The sequence below is a fragment of the Mobula hypostoma genome, chromosome 7 (assembly GCF_963921235.1).
Source record: "Mobula hypostoma chromosome 7, sMobHyp1.1, whole genome shotgun sequence".
Classification (NCBI taxonomy): domain Eukaryota; kingdom Metazoa; phylum Chordata; class Chondrichthyes; order Myliobatiformes; family Myliobatidae; genus Mobula; species Mobula hypostoma.
Genome location: NC_086103.1, coordinates 115,115,940 through 115,142,399, shown reverse-complemented (window position 1 = coordinate 115,142,399; position 26,460 = coordinate 115,115,940). Strand labels below are relative to the sequence as shown.

Below are 26,460 nucleotides of genomic sequence, written 5' to 3'. Positions count from 1 at the left end.
CCTTCCCTTCTAACCCACTTTCCCCCACCACCCACACCCTCATCTTCTGATCTTACTCCAGTCCTCCATTTTTGTACCCTTTTGCAGTGTTTTGACACAAAACATCAATAATTCCTCTCCTCACACAGCCATTGCTCAAACTGTTGAATTCTTCCAGCAGAATGCTTGTTGAATTGGGCATGTTCATGTCTCATGAAGGAAAAAAAACATTATAGATTAAGTTGCCTTGTGGTCCTTTACATGAAATAAATTCCTTTTTTGGGCAAGTTATTTTACACAACCTGGATTTTTTTTTCATTCCAGCCTCTCATTGTCAGTACTCAGCACTCCCTCATTCTCTTTCTGATCAGGTGCAAATCAAACATCAGATTTCTTCACAGAAAAGAGAATTACTCCATGTTTCTTGTTTGTATGAAAATTATGAACATAAATACAAAGGTGTGTTATTCTGCTGTAAATATCTCAGTGTTAAAATAAACTTTGCCTCTTATGAATCAGAACTTTACAACAGCATTCTTCTTCCATCTGGACAACTTTTCCATTATACAAATAGCCATCCTTTCAGGGCCTCTTAGATTGCCAATTAGTGATGATTAATGGAGAGTACATTCCTGGAGCCAACACCTACTGCATAATTGCCTTAAAAAAATCCGACTAGGATGCAAAATTGGTTTTATAGTTCCTAAATAGCTTTTATCCCATTCTCTTACACTGCCTCTAAATTGTCAGATGCTTGACTGACATCCAGTACTGGAGAAGAAATTTTCTCCACTGAAATATTTGGGAGATTGACCTTTGGTCACCACTACAAAGTCATTTTGCTATCAAACTTTTCTCCAAGATAAAGTTACATTATTCGTAAATTCTGTGTCTCCATCAATCCTAACTTGACAATAAATCACATTTCAGCACTATTGCTCAGATGACTTGTTCCACTTGCACCCTGAACATAGTGAAATCTGCTAACGCATGCTCTTGAAGTATAAAACCAATCTTATATCGTGAGGGCAAATGAACTTGCATCTTTAATGTAGATTTTAAAGAGTGATCTGCACGAAGGACACGTGGCAAGGGACCTTTGGCAGTACTGTTGTTAACACGTTCAAAGAATTCCACTTATCAAACTATATTCAAATTCAGAATTTCTACACAGTGAATGTGATCTTCAGAATAACTGAACCAATTAGTAACACGAGAGTCTGCAGAGGCTGGAAATCCAGAGTAACACATGCAATATGCTGGGGGAACGCAGAAGGTCAGGCACTCTCCATGTAAATGAATAACCAGGTGACATTTCAGGCCAAGACCCTTCAGCAGGATCTGCTGAGTTCCTCCAGCATTTGTAAGTGTCACTCTGAACCAATTAGTCCTATCTCACCTTCTCATTTTTTCTATTCTTTCTTTTGTGCTTTTTTTCTCCATTTTGTATCCCGTTTTTGACTCTGCGATCTATTCTACATATTGTTGTGGCATTTTGAACACTGACCAAGTAATCTATCAAAATTCATATCGAGGATTAGAATACAAATCTTTCAAATTTAGATCCTTTATTAATTCTGATGGTGAGCTGCGGCTGAAATGCTGATTTATGTGTAACAGAGTCTGCTGATGCTGGAGATCCAAAGCACAAGACGTGCTGGAGGAGCGTGTCGTTTGTGATTTATAACCCATTTCCACAATAAGCCTAATCTGAGAGAGTCAAGTGTTTACTTTTTCTTTTAGATTTGCAGTATTTTGCTTCGATGCGGCTGCTCTTCAAGTGTGAACTACACTGATGAATCCCACAGGTTGTAATTGGTATGCTTGTGATTTTGCGAACTTGGTTTCCATTTTAGCTAAGCCTTATCTTGACCATTGATCCATTGTCATCCTCATTAGAAGCAGAAATCTGGATGATTTATGGGTGTGCCAGGTTTCCAGCTTGGAAGGCACTGAATCTATGTCACTCAATACAATATGAAACATTTACCACCACAGGAAAGCCTCAAGACTTCCTTTCCCTAACACCGTTCTCAAGGAATCAGAATATGATGTCCTCTTCTCATTATGAATTGAACTGAACTTCAAATCATTAAGCAGAGCAACCGGTGTGTGAAAGAGCAGCTCTTCAAATCTGGCACCTTGGCCTTCAACCTCTTGGCTGTGAGGTGGTGTTGAAGAACAGTAATTTTTTAAATTACACTACAACTGAAACAGTATCTCAGAATCTCTTCTCTATCCTAATCATGCACAAATAATTAGCAATGGAGACAAACCTTTAAGAAATAAATAACAGTTGCTATCAGGACCAAGCTAGTCAATGTCAACAATATTGAATGTTTAATTTGTTTTACTTGAAGGTGGAATGGAAGTTTAAGTGGGCAAAGGGTGTAAATTGCCCAGTTCACAGGAATCAGACCATTCCCCAGGAGGCTGGTCATGCATTTATTGCCACTACAACACCAACACTAACTATACTGTAATTAATATGGATTATATTGTTTAGTACACAAATCTTTAAAGAAATGCCAGTGATCGTTCGGGGAAAAAAAAAGGTTGGAATATATTAAATGGCTATTTGAACAATACCTTTGAAATGCAGCCAAAATGAGGGTAAAGAGAATATTGTCTTTGTAAATCTATGTGCTAGCACTGAAAGGCAGCTATATTACTGAACTATTCCATCAATAACTGTCTACATCCAAACTCATTAAATGTAGGCTCACAGCAATATCTTGCAGAGACCAAAGATCATCCTTCACAATCTCATAGCAACAGACACATAAACTGTGGCTCATTACCAGATTGCTACAATAATCAGGTCTTTAGCAGGAACAAAGGTTGACAGTGATTAATTATTAAACTCTCTTAGCTCCGAAGTCTGTCTGCACATGTCCAAGTGAATCTTTGGAAACCAACAAGCCAGCCTTGCTTCCTGTTTCAAAGCAAGATCCTGCCCTGTAGAAGTAGCTTTCACCTATTTAATTTTACCTACCCTTTGAAAAAAGGCAGTGAGAAAATGTCTCAGTTGGTCATTTTGTAACATGCTCCAATAACATGAATAATTCATCATAATGTCTGAGATCTGAAACAATTCCTGATGCTGGATGTTAATATCAAACTTAAAAGGTTTAACTGTTTTATATTTTATACTTTGGCTATTTTAAATTGCTCTTGTTTCATTTGCAATTCCTGGAACCAGGGCTCCCACAATCCAAAACAAAAGAATATAAAAGCAGTTTTAGAGTGAACAAAATCTGCTTTGTCCATAACAGGTGATTTTATTTTACAACTAGATCCTGTCTTGAGGCACTCAGCTGACCACCAATCAGTTTTACATTCGACTTCTCTCTGATGCCCCTTTTTATAGAACTAACTCGTGAAGGACTGCTTCCAGAAGTGCTCTGGCATGCACGGCAGTCTCACTTCACGCAGAGTGGACTTTACGTCATTCACTCCTGGCTGCTAGAACGTGTCCATTTATTCTTGCTGCTGAGCCGACTTCATCTGACGGAGGAGCAGTAACCTGCTTGCATCATAAGTGGACAAGATTCGAAGAAAATAGGCGGATATTAAGGAAAGTGTTAAAGGGGATGATAAAGAAAGAGCATTCAGGTGCTTACAGAGAATGGGGCTGAACATTAGGGTTGCACAAGACTGGAATTGGAAAATGCAGAGTTTGGGGAGGAGACTGTAGCAAGCTGCAGAGAATGGGAGGAGTGAGGCCATGAACAATTTGACCATTTGAAAAATAATTTTTATTTCAAAGCCTCAAGGGACCAAGACCAAAAGTCAACTGGCTATGACGAGTGTGATAAATAAGATCTTGATGTGAGGTAAGATATTGACATGAATTTTAAGAGAGCTGAAATTTATAAATGATTAAGAAATGAGAGCTTGCTGGATAGTCCCGTCATAGTCTGCAAGGAGTTTTACTTTCTCCCTGTGACCACGTGGTCTTCATCCCACATCCTGAAGACACAAGGTTAGTGTGATTAAGTTGTGGGCGTGCTATGCTGGTGCCAGAATTGTGCCAACACTTGTGGGCTGCCCCCAGCACAATTCCTCGCTGGTTTGATCTGACACAAAACTACATATTTCACTATTTTAATGAACATTTGACAAATAAAGCTAATCGCTTTTAAATCGTGATCTTTTGCATACACCCAGCAATTGATCCTCCACTGTCCTCTTTGAATAGAGAATTTCGAAGACTTCCTGCCCTGTGGTAAAGAAATCTCTTCACACCTCGGACCTAACTGACATGCTCCTTATTTTCTGACCGTGGCCCTTGATTCTAGACACCCTGCCAATGAAAACAGCAACTATAGATCTACCCTGTCAACTCCAGAGGAATATTGAGTGTTTCAATGTGGAGAAGTGGAATGCAGTTTTGTTAATTGCAGTACTTGGCAGAAGTCAGGAGGCTGATTTATTTCTGGGAGGATAAACAATTTAAAGTGCATAAATACACATTAGTATTTTAAAGCATTTAAATCAGCCCATTAAGTCATGTTTACATTAGGAACTATTGTTTTTATTTTAATACCTATCCCTGTGTGTTCTGCTATGCAGAGCCATGTTTGGTTTAGTTCGCCAGGGTCTTTTGCAGAAATGGGTCTGACAGCAGTTTGGGACTGGATGAGCTGAGGCAAGTCTCGGGACTTGCTCAAAAGAAAGCCACAGGCCCCAGGATAAACCAAGTACAAACGTAAAAGGTGAGAAGGTCCAGGTAGAGGCCTAATACTATGAGATGTGAAATCTCTCTAACACTGCAACTTAGGCAGGGTCATAGTTACAAAGACTGAAAGGCTACTGTGGGCTGCATTTGATTTCCGCCATTAAATTAGTTTTGTAAGAATTTTGGTTATACTCCGATCGGAGCATCTGAGTAACATCTTTGAAAAGTAATAGTGGTGGAGATACTTTGTTTAATCAGCATCTACAAAATGTAACAGTCGGGCTAAACACAGGAGCAGAATCAGGCCAATCAGCCCATCGAGTCTGCTCCACCATTCCATCATGGCTGTTCTACTATCCCTCTCAACCCTACTCTGCTGCCTTCTCTCCGTAACCTTTAACGCCTTTACTAATTAAGAACCTATCAGTCTCTGCTTTAACTATACCCAATGACTTGACCACCACAGCTACCTGTGGTAATGAGTTCCACAGATTCACAACCCTCTGGTTAAATAAATTCCTCCTCATCTCTGTTCCAAAAGGGACCTCCTTCTATTCTGAGGCTGTGCCCTTTGTTCCTAGAATCCCCATTACTAGAAAGCATCTCTCTGTGTCCTCTCTATCTAGGCCTTTCAATATTCGGCCCCCTCCTTCTTATAAACTCCAGTGGGTACAAGCCCAGAGCCTTCAAATGCTCTTCAAAACAACTGCCAAAGTGTGCGGGACCAAATATAAACATTTCTTCGCCTTTCAGAGGCTGAGAAGCTGTTGTGTATTTTAGGTTTGCAGTTTTTTTATTATTATCTGAACTTGTGTGGGAATTTGATGATTGCCCAACCAAACAGCCAGTTTCCAGTGCAACATAACCAAACATTCTCAACAAACTAAGTGCTGCGGTTTGACTGTCAATGAATGGAAGGATAATTTACTATTGATGTCAATTTTAAATTACTATTGCACAGTGAATGCAACCCATTCACACTACCAACTTCAGGGCCTTTCACTCGAAATCGAATGATCCAGCGCTCCGCTGCATCTGGAGAGCTGCCTTGTGGACAGGATCAGAGACTCGAAAAGGACCAAGAAACGAGCTGACGGGTGGAAAGGCTTCCATCTCGAAGAGTGAGGAAGACTGAGGCATTAGGTGAACGTTGAGGGGGGACAGCGGTTGCTCCCAATGGAGGCCACTGGGGCGACGACAGTCAACAGCCAGGTTGGTGGTATTCGAATCTGGAGTAGCTGTTGCTCTTCATGGAAGGACTGAGTTTGTGTGGCTGCTCTCCTCGCATGCTGATGGAAAGATGTTTCGATATTCTGAGATTTATGTGATTATTGGACTGTACTTTATAATAGTCTTCTTCAGTTTCTCAGTGTTTTCCTTCTTGTGGCACATTGGCAGGTGAGTGATCTGTTAATTTTTTTGGTTGTGTGGGGGGGGGCACTGACACAAAATGTATTTTAGTAGTTTTTCAACCAAATTAACAAAGATCCTTATTTTTCTCTTCCACTGTGGAATTCCTGTTTCATTCTGGGTTGTTACTATACAGGCACATGAAATCCTCCAGTACTCCAGAGGCCAATCAGTGTTGTCAGGCTATAAAGTGGTGGGAACAAGACATGAATTCTTCCCCATTCAACACACTTTAATCGAAGATGAGAATCTTGCCCAATTCTCCCCTTCTTAGAGGAAAGTGAGGGGGTAAATTCTGGAAAGTTCTGGCAATACAATACTTTCAAAGGCTTCCTTCATTATTCCAGCTCCTAAGGATAGCATTCCAGTAAATTATAAACACAAAAGATTCTTCAGATGCTAGAAATCTTGAGCAACACACACAAAATGCTGGAGGAGCTCAGCAGGTGAGGCCGCATCTATGGAAGAGAATAAGCAGTTGATGTTTTGGGCCAAGGCCCTTCACCAGGACTGGAAAGGAAGGGGATAAGCTGGTAGTTTTGTTTCTGTTTTCTGTGAAGTTTTTCTTTTATAAGTTCTACAAACTATTACATTCATCAATGAAGTGGTCTGTTCTCACAGATGGGAAAGTGACAGGATGAACCTCCAGTGTGTAAAGATTTCATTAAATTGATCCAGCAAAAGGAGTGAGCTGACAGTCAAATTTTCCAGCCTTTTCCTGATTGGAGGACAACAGCCAATTCTCTGAGCTAGCCCTGCTGCTGCCAATTTTGTGTCCCGCTATCAACCTATAACCCACCCCTCCCTCCTTCCCCCAGTGGGACTGGTGTGGTCACAACCAGGTCAGAAGGCAGGGGAATCACAGGTTATTTTGGGCTTCAAGTTCAAATAGGAAATAGTTTTACTATCAAATCTCAGAGTACCTAGTCTACCTAAAAAGATATTGGCACCACACAGTAAACTCTTTCTTCTATTGATGGGGTTATTGGAGCCTATGGAAAAAATGACTTTCTCAGTATGACTCATTAAATGGTGTTTGCTTTCTGCAGATAAACAAAGATTCCACACCATGTGTTTGAGTCCAGCAAATACGTTTTTAACTCCAAATTCGATCAATCACAGAGATGGATATTATTGCAAGAGGCTGAGGTTAGTAAGGCTCTATGAGTGCAAAAACCATTTTCCATTTCTGCCATTAAAAAAGTACCTAATGTAATAAATCACATAATTTTTTTTCACACCTTGTGGCATATCAGGTGGCATTTTTGCTGCTTCCATAGCGTTTGACTGTTTTTTACAACAAGACCGAGTTGCTAGATTTACACTCAGATGGAAAGCGTGGAAAAAGCCAGCTGGATTCGAACTTACGACCATTTACCTCAAAGTCCGGTGCTGATGCCACTACACCACCAGCAGGCTTAAATCATACAATGACCCTGATCTAATGTGACTGACTGGTGACTTTCTCAGACTCTGGAACTTCAGTTCTTCTTCACTCATCAAAGTGCAATGTTATCAAACAAGTCCCCAAGCAGCTGCAACACAGACTGAAACTTAAAGAACTTCATTAGATCACCTAGCTAGTGGAATGCCCTGGTTCATATTTTTACTGTTATGGTGTATGTGTTTCATTTGACTCAAACTTTAACTGATTTTGTGAATTCTCTGGAATTGAGTAAATAGCATTAAAAAATACCTTTACAAGTAAAATATTTGCTCAATGCAGGAATTGGGAATTGAGGATGAGGGTTGGAGGAACTTTCTTATTTTTCATTGAAAAGATGATCTGATGCTCTTAACACAAAGTAACATCTGCCTCAGGTCTCTGCAGGTTTCAAAAGGATGACCTTTTAGGGACTCCAAATGTTGTTAATGTTTATACAGTCTGGCAGAACCAATGAAGGGAGTCACAAATGAAGCAAGTCACATTACCACTTGAGAAAAAGCTTTGTGTTGGAGGCTGGTAAGACTTAAATTCCCAGGTTATGTGCCTTGCAATTTCAGCTGTCTATAGGTGTAGTTGGAGGCTTGGTACAGGAACCATTGTTGCCTTTCCCTTGCTACATATACACACACACACACAGGCACCACTCTATCATATGCACCTTCTAGGAGCTTTGTGACTAGAGAATATATGCAAGGAAATGAAAACAGCAGAGAAAACTGCACAATCAAAAACGTCAATGTTAGTTGATAACAGATTTAATCCATTAAACAATTTCTGTAAACAGAATCATCATTTCAGTCTCTGATATGACTTCAAAAATGTGTTGCTATAATTTAAATTAAATGAAGTCCCCGTATGTTTAAAATCATGATGGTTCCCTTTTGCGTAGCCACAACGTAGCTGATTATGTTTGTTAGTCCTCAGTAAAGATCATGTTTTACCCTTTATGAATATGAATGCACACTGGGTTTGTTCCTGTACAGCAGCTGAAATCCACTCTTCCTGGGACCTCTGCCAACCACACACGTTGGCCCGAGACCTGTTGCACGCTGGGACATTGTGCCCACAGGGCAAATTCAGCTTTCATTTTGTAAGAAAATGGCATACAAATAGAACAATTTCAATTATTACTTTTTGCTGTTTACTGTGTTTATCTGACAAAGATAGGTACTTCTAATGAAAGCAAAACCAGATAAATACAGGTGAAAGATGATCTAAACACATCTCCTGTTTTGAAGAATTGCAGTGCTGTTTACAGATCCAGGAAGTGGTCCTGTGACAATGACTGTTAAAAATGCTCAAAGGCTATCCACTGCACTGAAGGTTATATTTTGTATCAAGACGTCAATCAAATTGCATAGGTATGTGTTGCTCCAACAATTCAGTATATCAGACCTGTTCACAATATAAAAATATTGTTAGCTCCACCTCTATTATCTGACTTAGGAAGCGACAGCATGAAAACAGTTACAGACACTACAATATGTGAGTGTGAAATCTTGGTGCTGGAGGTAGGGCTGGCAACTATGAGACTGTTTGTGTACTGGTGCCACAAACAGAGATCTCCTACAAGAATGTGGTGAAAATCCTGAACAGACATTTTAACTTGTGCTGTCAAATATTTTTTTATGAGCTATAAATTTGTCACTTACAACCAGGGACTTAGAGAAACAATGGACAAATAAGTAAAGCACTGAAAAGAAGGAACAAATTGACCAGAATAATAGACAAGGTTGAGATGTTCAGAGTGAAGGAGAGTTTTATCGTGATACAAATGAATCATTTGGACACCCAAAACGATATGATTCTTAGCAAACCTCACAGACAAATTGTTCAAAGAAGGATTCAGTAAGCTGTATGAACAGAATGAGAGAGGTGGTTTCTAAGGAGTTTCAGGTCAATAACTGGCCATTGCAGGAGTCCACCAATGCTGTGAAAGGGAAAAGGCTCAGCACAAGCTGCTCTAGCAAGGTAACAGCAACTCAATTTGGCATAGACAATGCTCATGAAGATGTAACTGCACCAGCTCAGTGTGTTCAGCCCCTGTGTCGCATTTAGAGATGATAAAATGATCTCAATCACAATCATATTAAGTTGAAAGCACTGATGGAGGACTGTATCGCACTGTAAAGACAGTCCAAAAACTTTCAATACCCTATATTGATGTTATCACAGATAGCAACTTAATAATGCTTCCCAATACAGCGTAGTCAGAGCAAGACAAAGCAAAATGTTCTGCCAGGAGTGACAGCTTTGGAAGTGATCCAAAAAGGAAATGTCAGAGGAGAACATTTTATGACTTCAAAAGCGACAGTAGAGGAAAGGGCCTGATGCCTGCAGGACCACAGAAGATCAGAACATAACGTGATGTGAAAACAGAGGTACTAAAATCAAAGTAAAAACTGTTATAGAGTTTACACTGTCCAGCAAGGTTCCAAATTCAACTTAGCTACTCTGGTAGTTGATTAGAGTCATTCACCCCGCGTTACGTTCATGTGAATAGCTGGTGTTTAGAATAGGTAATGCGATGTCTTCAGAGTACTGAAGGCAACATCTGAGAAGCAGGTTGTGAGACTGAATGTGTATCAACATCTGGTAAAAGGATCCACAGGAATTTTCGGAGATGTTTCACGGAGCTCATTGTGCACTGTTTCTTTGGCAAAACAACTAAAAGACTGAATTTATAATTGATTAACTTTATTTTGCCTGTCAATAATTAAATGTATAATTATATACTATATATACATGAATAGTTAACCATTTGTCTCGACTTATTACTGTTTTACTGGGAAAGCAGTATAGTATATACAAGTATAAGACTACCATCAAGATCTGAGTATCAGAACTTTTTGCTATTTTGTCATAGGATGGAGGGTTTACTGGCTTTGGAAAAGGCCTTACCAATATTTGCCTCAGTAAACAGCAACACCAAAGAGCCTACATACACGACTGTATAACTGACAAATACACAATTAGTCATATGAACAACCAATGAACTTTTGAAGCACAATGTATACCTGTATGTCCTTTAGTTTTTAAAGTAGCTGTCAATGTTATAAATCAGAAGTTGCTAGATTTGAATCATCTTTCTTGCCTGCCTCTGTCATGCTCCTCTCAGTAACTACCCATGAACATTTGGAATGGGGTTGAAAACTATGAAGCTATGCACCAGGAACACACAGGCCTACATAACAGACACTCAAACTACCTATCTGCCTACCCCACCACTCACCTCCCGCCCATCTCTGAAGGAGTCCAACGTTTCCATATTGACCTCATTAGTGACCGCAGAACCCACGAACTGCCATGGAAACAAGTCATCCTTGATCTGGGGGGATTGCCTGAGAAGATAATAACTCAGCCACAGGCCTCTGCTGATCTCATTCTTGAAATAGCTGAGAAAACACAGAGCGTTTCAGCCCATTGCTCTTCCCTATTCTGATTCAGATTACTTTTGTAATAATGTAATAATGATTTTGTAAACAAACTGGAGTACAAGTTTAATAGAAATGTAAAGGCAATCACAGAAGACTTACAACCTTGCTTGAAACAGGCAAAAGAGCAAATCTTTCTGTACGTTTCCAAAACTGCTATTTAGTGGCCTGAAGAATTATTCCCTTAAAAAACCAGCTGACCCCCATTTCACAACTTGGCACTTGCTTTCCGGAGATTCAAGCTTCCTGCCACTACTCCAAAGCATAGGTCCCTAAAGGAAATGTAATGCCAGCAATTACTGTGTGTGCCAGAGGGTAAAACCAATATCTTATTTCGATTCCCTTCTTCTGACATCCCAATTTACTGCAACACAGTGGTCATACGTCACCATGGAAAAAATTTTGAAAATAGAAGGAAATTAGATGCAAACGAAACCATGTTTTAAAACAATCTGGGTGTTCTCCACCTTCAAAGCTATCAGAATATACCAGATTATACACACGGCATGTTTTCTGTTTTTAAGTCTGTGGTAAATGAATCACATCTGGCATTAGTCAGGGGCGGTACTAATGTACGCATAACACTAATTTGTAATGTTAACAAAGGATCATACTTGTACTGTCAATTTGACTGAAGATTAGGCAGTGATTGCCCTTTCATTGTGGGTACATTTGCCATTGTTCAGTTTCAGTCACACAGTAATTGCTCAGGCACCAATGATTTTAGTTTTGCTACTTAGGCTACATCGTCACTATGCCGGATAATTTTGAAAACAAAGCTTTTTCTCTTCATTTTGACCCTCCATCCACATTGAAACGGCGTTTTCATCCCCCGAAAACGGAGCTTTTCTAAAACACTCTCCAGAGTGTATAAGTTTGAAAACGATTGTTGCACGTTGTAGTGTTGACGGGGTAAACGGAGAGATTTAAAAACGCTGTCATGACAACACCACAACAACAATGCTTTTTCTGCTTCTGCTTGGTACTGCACAAGCACTGCCAGACGGCTGTTATAACGCACAGTCGGTGTGAACGACGTGAGAGTTAAATTGTAAAGTGAGCTTTTTTGACTATTTAAAAATGCTGTCATGACGTGCCGGAACAGATGGCCGCAGCACGGCATTTCATTGTTTTCTTGAACGCAACCCCCCCCCCACCACACAACCTAACAATTTTAGAACAGACGGCAATGAGACTGAAGCCAGAAGAGTTAGAAATGTACTCACCAAATACTTTGACCCATAGCTTACTGAATAAATAAGTATACTCACTTTGCCCTGTTCTCTGTCCTTGCTTGTATGAAGGTGGCTTACCTATTTATGCAAGTACTTCTCTGACAATAGATGTGTAACAGCCTAATGTAATGTTGTATGGAAATACAAGATAACTCTGATGCAGACATGTTTCATACATTTAACAAGGTGCTTTATTAATGCAACAGAGTTAGTAAGTTTTTCAATGTTCGTCGTCAGCCGGGTCATACTATCCATGAACTCCCTGTCGGTTGCCTCCTTATGCTCCAGTATTTGTTGTTTTTTAGTTTTAAGTCCTCCCGCGCGAGAGCCAACAGCAATTCCTTTGAAGTTTTTCTAGTGGGTAACTGGACAAACGTGCACCAAGTATACCGTTTCCTCTTCGCTTGTTTTCTGTGTGTCCTGCGCATGCCCAGTAGGAGGAGACTCGCCCAAATATCCGTTCTAATGTGGACGGAGATATTTTGAAAAACGGTTGGTGTGGACGCCTGTCGTTTTTACTCGAAACTGGCGTTTTCAAAATTATCCGGTCTAGTGTGAATGTAGCCTTAATGAATTGCTGTTCTTCGGTATGAAAAATTACCAAGAACCTTCGTGCACTGGTAGGCCTTCACACAGTACTCAATCTGATACAGCTGTCACCAAAATGTTTGATCTACAACCAATGATATTGTCCTCCACATCTATTAGATTCTTTTCCCAGAGCCAAGTTTAGATAGATAAAAATCTTCAGTCTAGTTGTACTGTTGACTCTTTTATATCATTACCCAAGAAGTTATGAAAATCTCTCAATGTACTTGATTGAAACCCTGGTGCCAAGCCTGGGTGCTATCAACCTTGCTTGATTCAATTTGAGTTCAAATAACTTTGCTCCTTTCCCTCACATTAAGGCACACCTTCGCTATGATTTACCATCTGTCATGTTTTCCAAATGGCACAAATAAAGTCCCAGATTCAATTATAAACGATAAGACTTGAGATCTCAGTGACCTGGAAACTCCGCTGAGTGAAAATTCTTTTATAACAGTGAAGACAATAGACAATAGGCAATAGGTGCAGGAGTAGGCCATTCAGCCCTTCGAGTCAGCACAGCCATTCACTGTGACCATGGCTAATCCTCCAGATTCAGTACCCTGTTCCTGCCTTCTCCCAATATCCCTTGACTCCGCTATCTTTAAGAGCTCTAACTAACTCTTTCTTGAAAGAAACCAGAGAATTGGCCTCCACTGCCTTCTGAGGCAGGGCATTCCACAGATCCACAACCCTCTGTGTGAAAAAGTTTTTCCTCAACTCTGTTCTAAATGGTCTACCCCTTATGCTTAAACTGTGGCCTCTGGTTCTGGACTCCCCCAACACTGGGAACATGTTTCCTGCCTCTATCGTGTCCAATCCCTTAATAATCTTATATGTTTCAATCAAATCCCCTGCCATCCTTCTAAATTCCAGTGTATACAAGCCCAGTTGCTCCAATCTTTCAACATATGACATTCCCGCCATCCCTGGAATTAACCTAGTGAACCTACGCATTCCATAGCAAGAATGTCCTTCCTCAAATTTGGAGACCAAAACTGCACACAATTCTCCAGGTGGGGTCTCACCACGGCCTTGTATGACTGTAGAAGGACCCCTTTGCTCCTATACTCAACTCCCCTTGTTATGAAGGCCAACATGCCATTAGCTTTCTTCACTGCCTGCCTGCCTGCTGTACCTGTATACTTACTTTCAGTGACTGATGAACAAGGCCACCCAGATCTTGTTGTACTTCCCTTTTCCTAACTTGACACCATTCAGATAGTAATCTGCCACCAAAGTGGATAACCTCACATTTAAGAGAGAAGAAGTTAAAAAGAGAAAGCTGGAAACAACAACATGTTAAAAGAAATCAGAAGGTATTTAATATTTTTCTGCACTTCTGTGCTGATATCATATAAATACAACAGCTATAACTCGATCATTTGTACCAATGTCCTAGGCGAGAAATAAAATTCATATTTTTGGATTTCAGATCACAATCTCCTGTACCCTGTCTTCTCTGGAAATTTGATCGTGAGGACAGTAAAGACATAGAAGTCCATCTTGCTGAAGCGGATGCTGGTTTGCAGGTCACTAAAGCAAAGTTGGACTTGAAATGACTACAGAGCCCAGACTTGTCCTTCTCCACCAACCCTCCTCATGCAAAGACCTTCCTGTTGATCAGCTGGGCACCAAAAGGAGCCCGGACTCCTGAGGCCTCAATCGACAAGGAGCATTGTGAAGCCGGAATGCTCACAGGTTTTATATTCAAAGCCTCAGAGTAGAGGATCACTTCGCGATCCCGTTGGCATCAAGGGAAAGTGGAAGAAAGTAGCAGTCTCAAACACAGTATTCAAGATTCGAGATTGTTTAATGTCATTTCCTGTACCCGCGTGTAAAGAAGAACAAAGTAACTGGTACTCTGGATCTGGATATGGCACCAAAAAACAGAAAAGATAAAGAACATAATAATAATAATAACAATGCCACAATAAATATAAATACATAAGATAACTTCCATACATAGATTGATTGTATTTCCCTAAACTGACGCTAGACACAGGAGTGTCTGTACATAAGCTGACTGACAGAAAATAATAAAGTACTGGTGGTTGGGGGCGTGGAGGGGTGGGTTAGTGAGTGGAGGTGTTGCTCAGTCTTACTGCTTAGGGAAAGTAACTGATTTGAGTCTGGTGGTCCTGGTGTGGATGCTCATAACCTCCTCCCCTGATGGGAGTTTGACAAACAGTCCATGAGCTCTTTTGGTGAGATGTTACTGGCCCTTTTCTGTATATACATGTCCTTGATGGTGGGTAGGCTAGAGCAGGTGATGCGCTGGACAGTTTTGGTACAGCCTTCCCGTCTGCTGCAGTGCAGTTTCCATACCAAGCAGAGATGCAGCTTGCTAGGATGCTCTCTGTCGCACAACTGTAGAATGACACCAGTATGGATGTGTGAAGTCCAGCTCCCGTCAGTCTCCTCAGAAAGCAAAGCTGTTGGTGAGCTTTACTGACTGTATCAGATGTATTCTGGGGCCATAAGAAGTTGTGTGAGGTGTGCACTCCCAGGAGTTTGAAACTGACCAAGAGTCAGAATGTTTTAGAATGTTTAAACGTGACTGTTCAATCATTTCCGGAAATTCATTTCAATTTGGATGACTGAGGCTGCCTTTGACTTTTGTTGCAATTGATGCCAGTAAATATTGATGTACAGGCCTGGTGGCATTGCAGATGTAACCGGGCAACGGGCATACAGCTTTCAGCCAATGACCCTCATTTTCATGCATCTCACCAAATGCAACTTTAGAAGGCCTTCACTGTGGTCAGTAAGGATTGTGGAGCACTGCATTAAAAGAATCAATTCATGGTGCATCCCTGCTACACAGCCAGTTTCAAATGCTTGTGCTTTAAACTATAACCTGGAAACTCTGCTTAATGTTCCTTCTTTTACCTTCCATCATATTTACATGTACCATGATTCATGAAAGGAGTTCAATGATCCATTTTTACATTTATTTTATTGTCATGGCAACTGAAACAGGCACACAGATATACATGTTAAAAAAAGAACACTAAAGAACCAAAAAGGTGAACTTTCACCTTTTGAACAGTTAACTTTCTTTAAATCTGTGCAGGCAATAAAACTCTTATTTTGTTCCAGTTGCTCCTTTTATAATTAGTTTCCACAAACACTAAACGCAAGTCCTCCCTGGTTAAAGTTGGGTGCAGGGGGAGAGAGAGAGAGAATGGGAACCAAAAGCATTCAAAATAACTGTTGTTGTATTTTTTCCTGATATCTTTCAACTGTGAGAAATGCAGACATCCCACCTCTCCCGGAAGTTCTGGGAGTCTCCCGCAACTTAATAGTGGCTCCCTGATGCCCGCAAATTATATACAATGTCCCAGAAACTGATTTTTTTGAGAGTGAGCATGAGAGAGCAAGAGAGCCAGTGCAAGAACAAGACAGCAAGCGCGAGAGAGAGAGTGAGAGCAAGAACAACACAGCAAGTGCGAGAGAGAGAGTGAGAGCAAGAGCGAGAAAGCAAGCGCGAGAGAGGACGAGAGCAAGAGTGAGAAAGCAAGAGTGAGAGAGCGAGTGCAATTGAGAGTAACAAGAGAGAGAGTGCGAGAGCAAGAGAGCGCGCACGTGCGAGACAGCGAGAGAGTGAGAGCAAGAGCAAGAAAGCAAGCACGAGTGAGAGCAACCACGAACGAGAGAGCGTGCGCGATAGAGAGCGAGAGTGAGAGAGTTCCAAAAAAAGTCAGAGTGGCAGAGTGTTCCAAAAGAAAATATAAAACGTACGTCACACCAGACTACACTAAAGTGTACCCCTGCCTAATAGGGGTCAAAAATAATGACAGTGTTACTCGCTGCACTGTTTGCAACAGTGACTTTTCTATTGCCCATGGTGGGTTAGGACTGTAAAAGACATGGTGAGGTGAGTTTAACAGGTGTCATTTGTTCGTTAGCATAGCTAATGTTATTTAAACTAGCTGGCTAGCTGCTAAGGAGCTACTCTATTGCAGGCATCGCACCTCTCCCGGAAGTCTCCCGCAAATTGATGGTGCTACCTCCCTGAAATGAGTTTTTGCAGGGTGGGATGTATGGAAATGTAAAAAAATTCTTTTGATTTCTGCTTCAAATGCTGGAAGCACTCAGTGGGTTAGGCAGCTTCAGTGAAGAGAGGAACAGGCAGTGCTTCATAGTCAATGACCTTTTATCAGAACCGGGAAAAGGAGAAGACAAACATGCAGAGCATGAGATGTGACAAGAACAGGAATTGTCTCATGTCAAAGTTGCCAAGGTAAATTACTTAAAAACCTGCCACTTGGAACAAAATGACACAAACAAACTGAAAGCAAGGCACAGCCACATCTGCAGAATAGCCAACATCTCTGACTCATGAGAATTTCTGACCTGTGACCGTTCAAACTGGAAGGAATATTTGGGATGGCACTGAGAATTGAGACAGTTGACTGGGTGTACATGGAAGCCCAGTTAAACTGTAGACGGTAAGTATCACCTCCCTCATCCCATTATCTTCCACACTGTGAAGCACCTCCTGCCCTACCTAAAGCAAAATCTCTAGTTCCCAAATCAGGCATCCTTGAATCCCAGAACAGAAGTGAAAACAAGTCCAGAGAGATTGCCAAATGAGGAAAGGAAAATATTCTTTATTAATATTAAATTCATCTGCTTAAATTCAGGCAAGAGGTCACGGAAAGCGAAATTAACTTTTATTTCTCAGCTGTGTTTATCGGTCACAAGAGAGTAACTTAAATGGTTTTGAAAGTTTCCAACGGATAACGTCCCAGCAAATAGTTATTTCTCTGACACAAATTCCAAGGCTTTGTTTCATAGAAAAACACTGGATTTGGTAGGACAACATGTCAGAATTCCATTTGAGGCTTTCTGACACAGCAGCTTCAAAATGACCAACAATATCTCCTGCAGTACTTGATCCTTGTTTAGTTCTGTGTTAGTTAATCTCAGGCAGGAGTTCTGGGACAGGAACTGCGGAGTCTGCTGGATTTATAAGGCACTGGACAAAAGAAAATCATTTGTTTTGCAGTCTGATGTCTACTGCTTTGCAGTTGAAGAAAGTTCTTTGGTAGCAGACTGACAGACCCCACTGCTCCTTTTACGGCCTACTCTACATTAGTGAGACCTGTCGTAAATTGGGGAACCGTTTTGACAAGCATCTCCGTACCATCCGGGACTTCCCAGTGGCCATTTTAATTTCCATTCCTGTGTCGATCCATGGTCTCCTCTTGTGCCAAGATGAGGCCACCCTCAGGGTGGAGAAGCAACACCTTCAATTCTGTTTGGCTCACCTCCTTCTGGTAAACAAATTTCCCTCCCACCTCTCTTCCTCTATTCCCTTCTCTAACCTTTTACCTCTTCTCACATGCCTATTACTTCCCCTGGGTCCCCTCCTCCTTCCCTTCTCCCATGGTTCTCTCTCCTCTCCTATCAGATTCCTTTCTCTCCAGCCCTTTACCTTCTGCACCTATCTGGCTTCACTTAGTGCCTTCCAGCTAGCCTCCTTCTCCACCTCCATCTTTATATTCTGGATACACAAAATAATCTGCAGATGCTGGGACCAAAGCAACACTCACAACATGCTGGAGGAACTCAGCAGGTCAGGCAGCATCCGTGGAAAAGATCGGTCGACGTTTCGGTCCTGATGAAGGGTTCCTGCCCGAAACGTCGACCGATCTTTTCCACGGATGCTGCCCGACCTGCTGAGTTCCTCCAGCGTGTTGTGATTGTTGCTTTATATTCTGGATTCTTCCCCCTTCCTTCTCAGTGCTGAAGAAAGGTCTCGGCCCAAAATGTCAACTAAGTATTCATTTCCTTAGATGTTGCCTGGCTTGCTGAGTTCCTCCAGCATTTTGTGTGTGTTGCTTTGGATTTCCAGCATCCGCAGACGTTCATGTGTTTATGAGACAACAGATTAAAGTAGTTGTGTTTTTGTTTGTCCAATGTTGTCCATTTTGAGACCTAGACTTGCTAAGAGCAATGTTGTTGTGCAGATTGAAAAGACTATCCGTTCTTACACTATTTCCATACTGGGCTGCCAGAATGCCACTTTCAATATTGATACCAAACTGTCACCTACTTCAAGGCAAAATATAAGTTGCAAATTGATCATTAATAGATAATCACTTATGCCAGGGCCTGTTTTAAAATGCACTAAATTGTGCCACTCCCCAGAGGAATTAAAGAGACACTGCCAACAATACTTAAATGCTACAATATTGCTAACCCACAAAATTAGTATAAATTAAAACTTAACTGGCACGTCAGGCAGTGTTAATGGATAATATTCTCACACATGTTTTACACATTATTATCTCTTAACTCAAATATCTCTTCAATGGTTAATCAGCAATAAGATCATAACACCATAAAATATAGGAGCAGAATTAGGCCATTTGGCCAATCGAGTCTGCTCTGCCCATTTATTGTGGCTGATCAATTTTTCCTCTCAACCCCAATCTCCTGCCTTCCCCTCATATCCCTTCATGCCCTGACTAATCAGGAATCTATTAATCTCTGCCTTAAATATACATAAGGTCTTGGCTTCCACAGCTGCTTGTGGCAACAAATTCCACAGATTCACCACTCTCTGGCTAAAGAAATTCCTCCTCATCTCGGTTCTAAAACAACATCCCTCTATTCTGAGCCTGTGTCCTCTGGTCTCACTCTCCCTCCATAGGAAACATCCTCTCCACACCAATTCTATCAAGGTCTTTCACCATTCGATAGGTTTCAATGAGGTCACCCCTCATTCTTCTGAATTCCAGTGAATACAGGCCCAGAGCCATCAAACGCTCTTCATATGACAAGCCATTCAATCCTGGAATCATTTTCATGAACCTCCTTTGAACCCACAATTTCAGCACATACTTTCTGAGATAAGGGGCCCAAAACTGTTCACAATACTCCAAGTGAGGCCTCACCAGTGCTTTATAAAGTCTCAACATTCCATCCTTGTTTTTATATCTCAGTCCCTTTGTAATACGTACTTCTTAATAAAATGACCCAAAACATTAACTGGATACGGTCCCGTTCTCCTCAGTATGATAAGTAAAAACTGAATACGGTGACTAGACATCAGTATCTCAGTCACAGAAAAAGAGGAATCATGGATTAGATTTTGACTTGATGCCCTAGCAGAAAGTGGCCATTACAGGGTGGTCATATGTTAGAGAATCATGTCAAATTTCCACTGTCAGAGCATTATGATGGAACATCCGTGACATTAACCTCTCATTTATTCCCATGTGTAAACTCCCTGTCTGCTTATAACTTTAATTGCATTTCAAAAGATAATTAATCTTTAGCTTTAGGCTCTGGGCTGCCCCGAGGACATGAAATGTGCACTATAAATTTAATTTCTGTGAAATTTTATTTCAGAATAATTCAAGGATAAAGATAACTCCCACAAATGTCTGCAACTTTTCAAGTTATCTTATTTTCAAAACACAAACAACATAAAAAGGGTAATTTGCAGAATAACTTTTATGGACATTATTCTATCTGGAGTATCAGAAGTGATGATAGCAAAGTTCCACTTTTTCCAATGATGTGTATCTGCAGTTTCCCACAAATGAGCCTGAGCAGAAAATGGGGATAACACCTGACAATACGAATCCATTGCTGCATTTTTCCTCAGGGGCTGTCACCTTCCATCAGGGGAAATTTGAGGTAATATGACCCAGCTGGTGGCGTAGTGGCATCAGTGCCGGACTTCGGGACGAAAGGTCCCGAGTTCGAATACAGCCAGCTCCCCTGCATGCGTTCCATCCGTGCTGGGTTACGAGCTGGTGATCTATTTGGAAACTCACCTAGAAGAAGGCAATGGCAAACCACTGCTGTAACTTGCCTCGTACGCGGTTCCCCACTACGTCAGAGAGGCATGACGGGAAATCGTCCGCTAACCAGAGAAACTCCAGATGCGATGTACCTTTCCTTTCCATTCCTTTTTCTGGGACTTTAATTGCCACTGATATGGAGGAAATTATAAAGTAGGCAATGATTTTAAAAATCAGAAGCCAGATGATTTGTAGAAGCAGTAAGGTTGTCACCAGCTGGAAGTGCACCTCCGAGGTTTTCGGGCACGAATCAGGCCTGAATGTGAAAGATTATTATGCTTTGACGGCACCAACTCCTAAAAGGAGCCCATGCAAGTTGTCTGAAAATCTTCACCATCTCCCTAAGGACACTGTAAAAAGAGATTCAATGGCTTCTTTATGTGACCAAGCCAAATCCTCTTCCACTCACTCAGCTTGACTCAACGCATACTCTTTGTCTTTTAACAAGTCTATATTAGAGAAATTCAGTTAGTCAAAGGGTATTCCACATAGCTAAGCATTTTTGCCCAGCTCCATCTTTACTATCTACCCATCAAACATGAACTCCTTTCCAAGTGTCCTTTCTCTCCACTTTTCCCATTTGCTCACCATACTTCATAGACACAAAAGAATCCGAGATGCTGGAAATCTTGAGCAACACACAAAGTGGTGGAAGAACGCAGCAGGGCAGTTCTGAGTACCTCCAGCATCCTGTGTGTGCTTCCCACCGTGCCTCCTTACTTAGTTCTGCTCTGCATCTTTCTTTCCTATCAGATTCCATCATCAGAATCAGAATCAGGTTTCTTATCACCAGCATGTGACATGAAATTTGTTAACTTAGCAGCAGCAGTTCAATGCAATATATAATCTAGCAGAAAGAGAGGGAAAAAAAATAAAATAAAAATAATAATAAACAAGTAAATCAATTACGTATATTGAATAGATTTTTTAAAAATGTGCAAAAACAGAAATACCATATATTAAAAATTTGTCCAAAGCTTCAATGTCCATTTAGAAATCAGATAGCAGAGGGGAAGAAGCTGTTCCTGAATCGCTGACTGTGTGCCTTCAGGCTTCTGTACCTCCTTCCTGATGGTAACAGTGAGAAAAGGGCATGCCCTGGGTGCTGGTGGTCTTTAATAATGGATGCTGTCTAAAGGTGTCCTGGTACTTTGTAGGCTAGTGCCCAAGATGGAGCTGACTAGATTTACAACCTTCTGCAGCTTCTTTCGGGCCTATGCAGTAGCCCCTCCATACCACACAGTGATGCAGCCTGTCAGAATGCTCTCCACGGTACAACTATATAAGTTTTCGAGTGTATTTGTTGACATGCCAATCTTTTCAAACTCCTAATAAAGTATAGCCACTGTCTTGCCTTCTTTACGACTACGTCAATAAGTTGGGACCAGGTTAGATCCTCAGAGATCCTGACGCCCAGGAACTTGAAGCTGCTCACTCTCTCCACTTCTGATCCCTCTATGAGAATTGGTATGTGTTCCTTCATCTTACCCTTCCTGAAGTCCACAATCAGCTCTTTCGTCTTACTGACGTTGAGCGCCAGGTTTTTGCAGTGGCACCTTGGTGCCTCGACCTGCCACCTCTCATCTTCTGTCACTGTCTCAACGCTTCTGACCTTCACCTGACTCCCTCTATCAATCGGCCCCCTGGACCCTGGATCCACCAGCTTGCCAGCTCTAGCCTCACTGCAGCCCCTTGCCTCTTTATACTGGCCATCTCCCCTCAGCTCTTTCAAACCAGCTTAATGGTCTTGACCAAAAACGTCAGCTGCCCATTTCTCTCCACGGATGCCGACTGAGCCGATGAGTTCTTCCAAGAGCTTTTTTTTCCCCTCTGGATTCCAGCATTTGCAGTCTCCTGTGCCTACATGCTAGGTCAAGTTCGTCACCCATGGCAGTAATACATTGGTCTAGGTGTATTGATGGAAATCTAATATTTAAGTGAGGCCAAGTTAGAAGTTAGAGAATAATTAGAGCTAATTAACTGCTCAGAATTGTAAAGTGCAGTGGAAGTTCAGAGGGACTAATAATCTCACTGTGCAAAGCCAAAGGCAGTCACCAGGAGCAAAACATCAGGACACAGGAGGTGGGCAGTAATGCCGACTCCCAGAGTAGAGGTCAAGGAGGCTGCATAGAAGTGGGTTATTGTGCAAGGATGGCACCAAACCCCATAAGAAGGCTGTGTAAGCTGCCTTGTACTTAGTAAGGTCTTCACCAGCCAAAATACACAGTGCAAGACGGACAATATGAGTGAGGTCTACCAACACAGAAGGGAAGCAACAGAATTTGGATAAGCTATGAATTTTTAGGCTGCATGACATCATCAGAGTCAAGAGCTTATGTTAAGTCCCAGGCAAGAGCCTGTGGGAATTAGCTAGTTTCTGATCCACCTACAGGGGAACCTTGGTGAATGTAACCAGCAGCAACGTTACCAAGCTGTAGTCACTTGGAATTGTCTTTCAAGTACCAGGTGGAGCATAGCAGGTGTTGGCATTTAAATAGACACTGGGAAGGTATTTCTGAGAGTGAGCTGGGAGAGTCCAAGACATTTTATTTTATTTAGAGATGCAGCACGGATTAGTTCTTTCCGGCCCTTTGAGCCGCATCACCTGACGACCCTGACTTAACCCCAACCTGACTATGGGAGGGATAAAAATGACCAATTAACCTAACCGGTCTTTAGACTGTGGGAGGAAACCGCAGGACCCAGGTAAGCCAGGGAAGATGTACAGTGACTCCTTACTGAGGACACTGGGGTTGAACTCCGAGCCATAATAACATCGCGCTGACCGCTACACTACCGTGATGGGCCTTGTGGGAAAGCTGCTGCTTCTGCAGGCCTATCAAAGGAAAGTAGGCTCACTTGCCTCTCAGGTTACCATTATATCCTCTCTTCAGTCTAACAGGAAGCCCACAGAAGCTTCACTGCTTCGCCCCTGAGTTAATGTAATCTTAGAGTCAAGTCAATTCAATGCTAGCAAATCGTGACCTGTTACCTTTTCAGCTGATTCAAGAGAGCAAGTTACAACCGGACATGATGAATTTTAGTCAGTATTCTGGCAGGATAAGTAACCAGAGGCAGCTTATTTGCCCAAATGTCCTCCCTTTTCTGGGATGGAGGGGTTAACATTCCGATGTTACCGGAGGTTTTGGATTTGGGTGAAACTCTCAATATCATGCAAAAACAAGGATGCAAGATTTCAGCCATCTGACAATCTTAAGGGAAAAGTATGGAGAAATAAAGTTTGAAATAAGATGGCTTAAAATGTATCTTTATGAGCCTAGGATAGATGAAGTTGTGCAGCAGGGAGAGCGGGGATAAGAGGCTCCCCACCACAAGGTGGCGTTATAGTCAATAGTCACACAGCGGCAACAACACATGGAGAACTTACTAAGTGAACATCACTGGTGAGTGCTAGAAGTGACTGTTGACATACAGATTTGAGTGTATTACAGCAATTCTCCCAGGTATAGGAGATAGGATTATTTAATTACAGATTTGAAACTTTAAATTCAAATTAATTAATGTGAATTGAAAACATTGATTATCAGAATTCCTCATTGATTAGGCAGAATTCCAAATTACATTTCATAAAACTGCAAAGTGGGATTCACAAATAGAAATAAAAAAAATCTTGTCTGCACTTACTATACATCAAGAAACAACGACCTAATTCCACATCACTGCCTCCTCCGTTTCTCACAGAGCTTGTATCCTCTCCCAAGCCTCAGCTGCTCTCTGGGGAAAACTCAGGCATGTCAACTTGGCAGCAACCACCATTCCCAGGAAATCGGCACAACGTTCACACTACCATCAAATAACAGGGTAACATTCTCATACATTTTACTCATTTCCTCACTCCCTCACCCATGGACAGTTCTTAAAAGGTTTCAGCCTGTCTGTGGACAACTGCGTCACATTTATTGTATTTTTTTAACCACTGTGAACCTGAGAGAGTCAAATAGAAAGCATCTAACTTTTATACAGATTTTTTTGCACTAACATATTAATTTTTTACTTTAAACAGTACAACACATCTAACCTACAGTGAGAGTTTCTTCCTCATCCTTCTGAGGAACCACGAAAAGGAAGTATTGGGATAAAACGATCAAACACCATTTCATCTGAGACGTTGCACCTGGGTTGGAATAACCAGCACTGAAAATCACCAACAACCACATTTGAGATTTGCCTTTTGATCAAATCTGAAACCAATGCTTTGGTTAAGCAGGGAATCTTGCATCCCAGTTCACGTTGAATGGAACTCACAAGATTCCTTTCATAGACACCAACAATTTTTTGAAATTCTATGTATTTTGCAGTTTTATAGCCCAGCACTAACATCCGGGGTTTTAGAGGTTTAAAAAAAATCAATTTTTACAGATAAATGAACAGCGATTACTAAAGTTATTACATTGGAATAAAATTGAACAACTTAGTATTCTGTAACTCCTCCAAAATTTAAAACAGTACTCAATGGAATAATAAATGGCATCACATTTTTCTTTTCACCCTAATGAATAAGTTAATTTATGAAACTGGGACTTCAATTCGTGCAGATTTGTTGGCTTTCCTTGAGGAATATGTTGCTAATTGCTTTGGTTCATTATCAAACATTTGTAGCAATGCTACACCAACTTCAAAAACGCTAACAATTAATCTGATGTAATCCACTGTGATGCAGCAATCAAGATACAATCCCAACTATTTGTAAAACAACATCTCATATTTCAAGCTTTCCTTTAGCTATAAGATACAAGCCAATAAAATCCACTTGGACGTGCATAAAGCTCCAACTATTTTTTTTTGTTATTGCATCCTCAAAATATGGTAAACTGAAAAACTGTGACAAAGTTAATCATGTCAAGCAAATGTCTCAGTTCAATGCAGGAACTTGGTCAAATAGATCAAACTTTGGGGTCTCATTCAACCCTAAAAAAATCATGTGAAAATTATTTCTGGTCGAATGGAACTCACTGTATTTCTTAAGTTGTCCACTGGAATCTGTCTGCTGTGATTTGTAACATTTTGGCTTCAAATTCTATCCCATTTTGACAGCAATACATACCCTGCCATTCATTCCCAATGATCCTGCCAGTGCTTACCAAAAATAGTTGCAGAACTGACTTTTGATAGATTTCCTTTCTCTTAACCTCGTAAAGTGGGAAGAGATGTTTCTAATATATAATTGAGAAAACAAACCATTACAGCAAAAAAAGACAGAAACCTTCTATGAAGAGAAAGGAATGGACAGCTTAAATTTCCCAAATCAGAAGATTCTGACCCCTTCAGAGCTTGTGTATGTGATCTAAGTATAAATCTGACCACGATATAGCAGAGTTCAGCCCTGAAACGGTTATCATTTACATGAACTGTAAACAAAAGCCTTGCTCCTGTGATGAGAAAGTAGCCCACAACATTCTCTAACACCCTGGCTACAGCTCTTCTCATCAACCACTACTGATGGAAACAGATGAACTGATCACAGAGGTGTCTGCAGTTCTTATGTGGCAGTGAATATAAACAGTAATTCAATTTCATTCTTCTATACTCTATATACTATAGAGGCAAAATGCAAAAGGCTTATCAGAAATGTTCAGTAGAACAATTGCTGCTTTGTAGTTCACTGGCAACCATTTGTAACCTACCACAGCAGCAGCTGACCTGCTCAAACTTACGGTCACAATACTCCAGGATATATTTTAAAAGCAAATATTGTGTATGCAGGACATCTGAAATTAAGAATAAGAATACTGGAAAAACCTAAGATCGAACACTACTTATGGAGAGAAACATCATGGGTCGAAGACAATAACTATTTCACCCTCTACAGCTGCTATTTGACATGCTGTGTTTTTCCAAAATC

General features: G+C 41.1%; 1 protein-coding gene and 1 long non-coding RNA gene across 3 annotated transcripts in view; one reads left to right on the top strand and one right to left on the bottom strand.

The window, feature by feature from the left end:
• Positions 1 to 26,460, bottom strand: part of zmp:0000001236 (mastermind-like protein 2) — a 362,601-nt gene that overhangs the window by 15,413 nt on the left and 320,728 nt on the right. The window lies entirely within an intron of this gene.
• LOC134349467 (uncharacterized) lies at positions 3,193 to 14,762 on the top strand. Its single transcript, XR_010018679.1, has 4 exons — positions 3,193 to 3,815; positions 5,622 to 6,058; positions 7,120 to 7,219; positions 14,210 to 14,762. It is a non-coding gene; the product is annotated as an uncharacterized LOC134349467 (long non-coding RNA).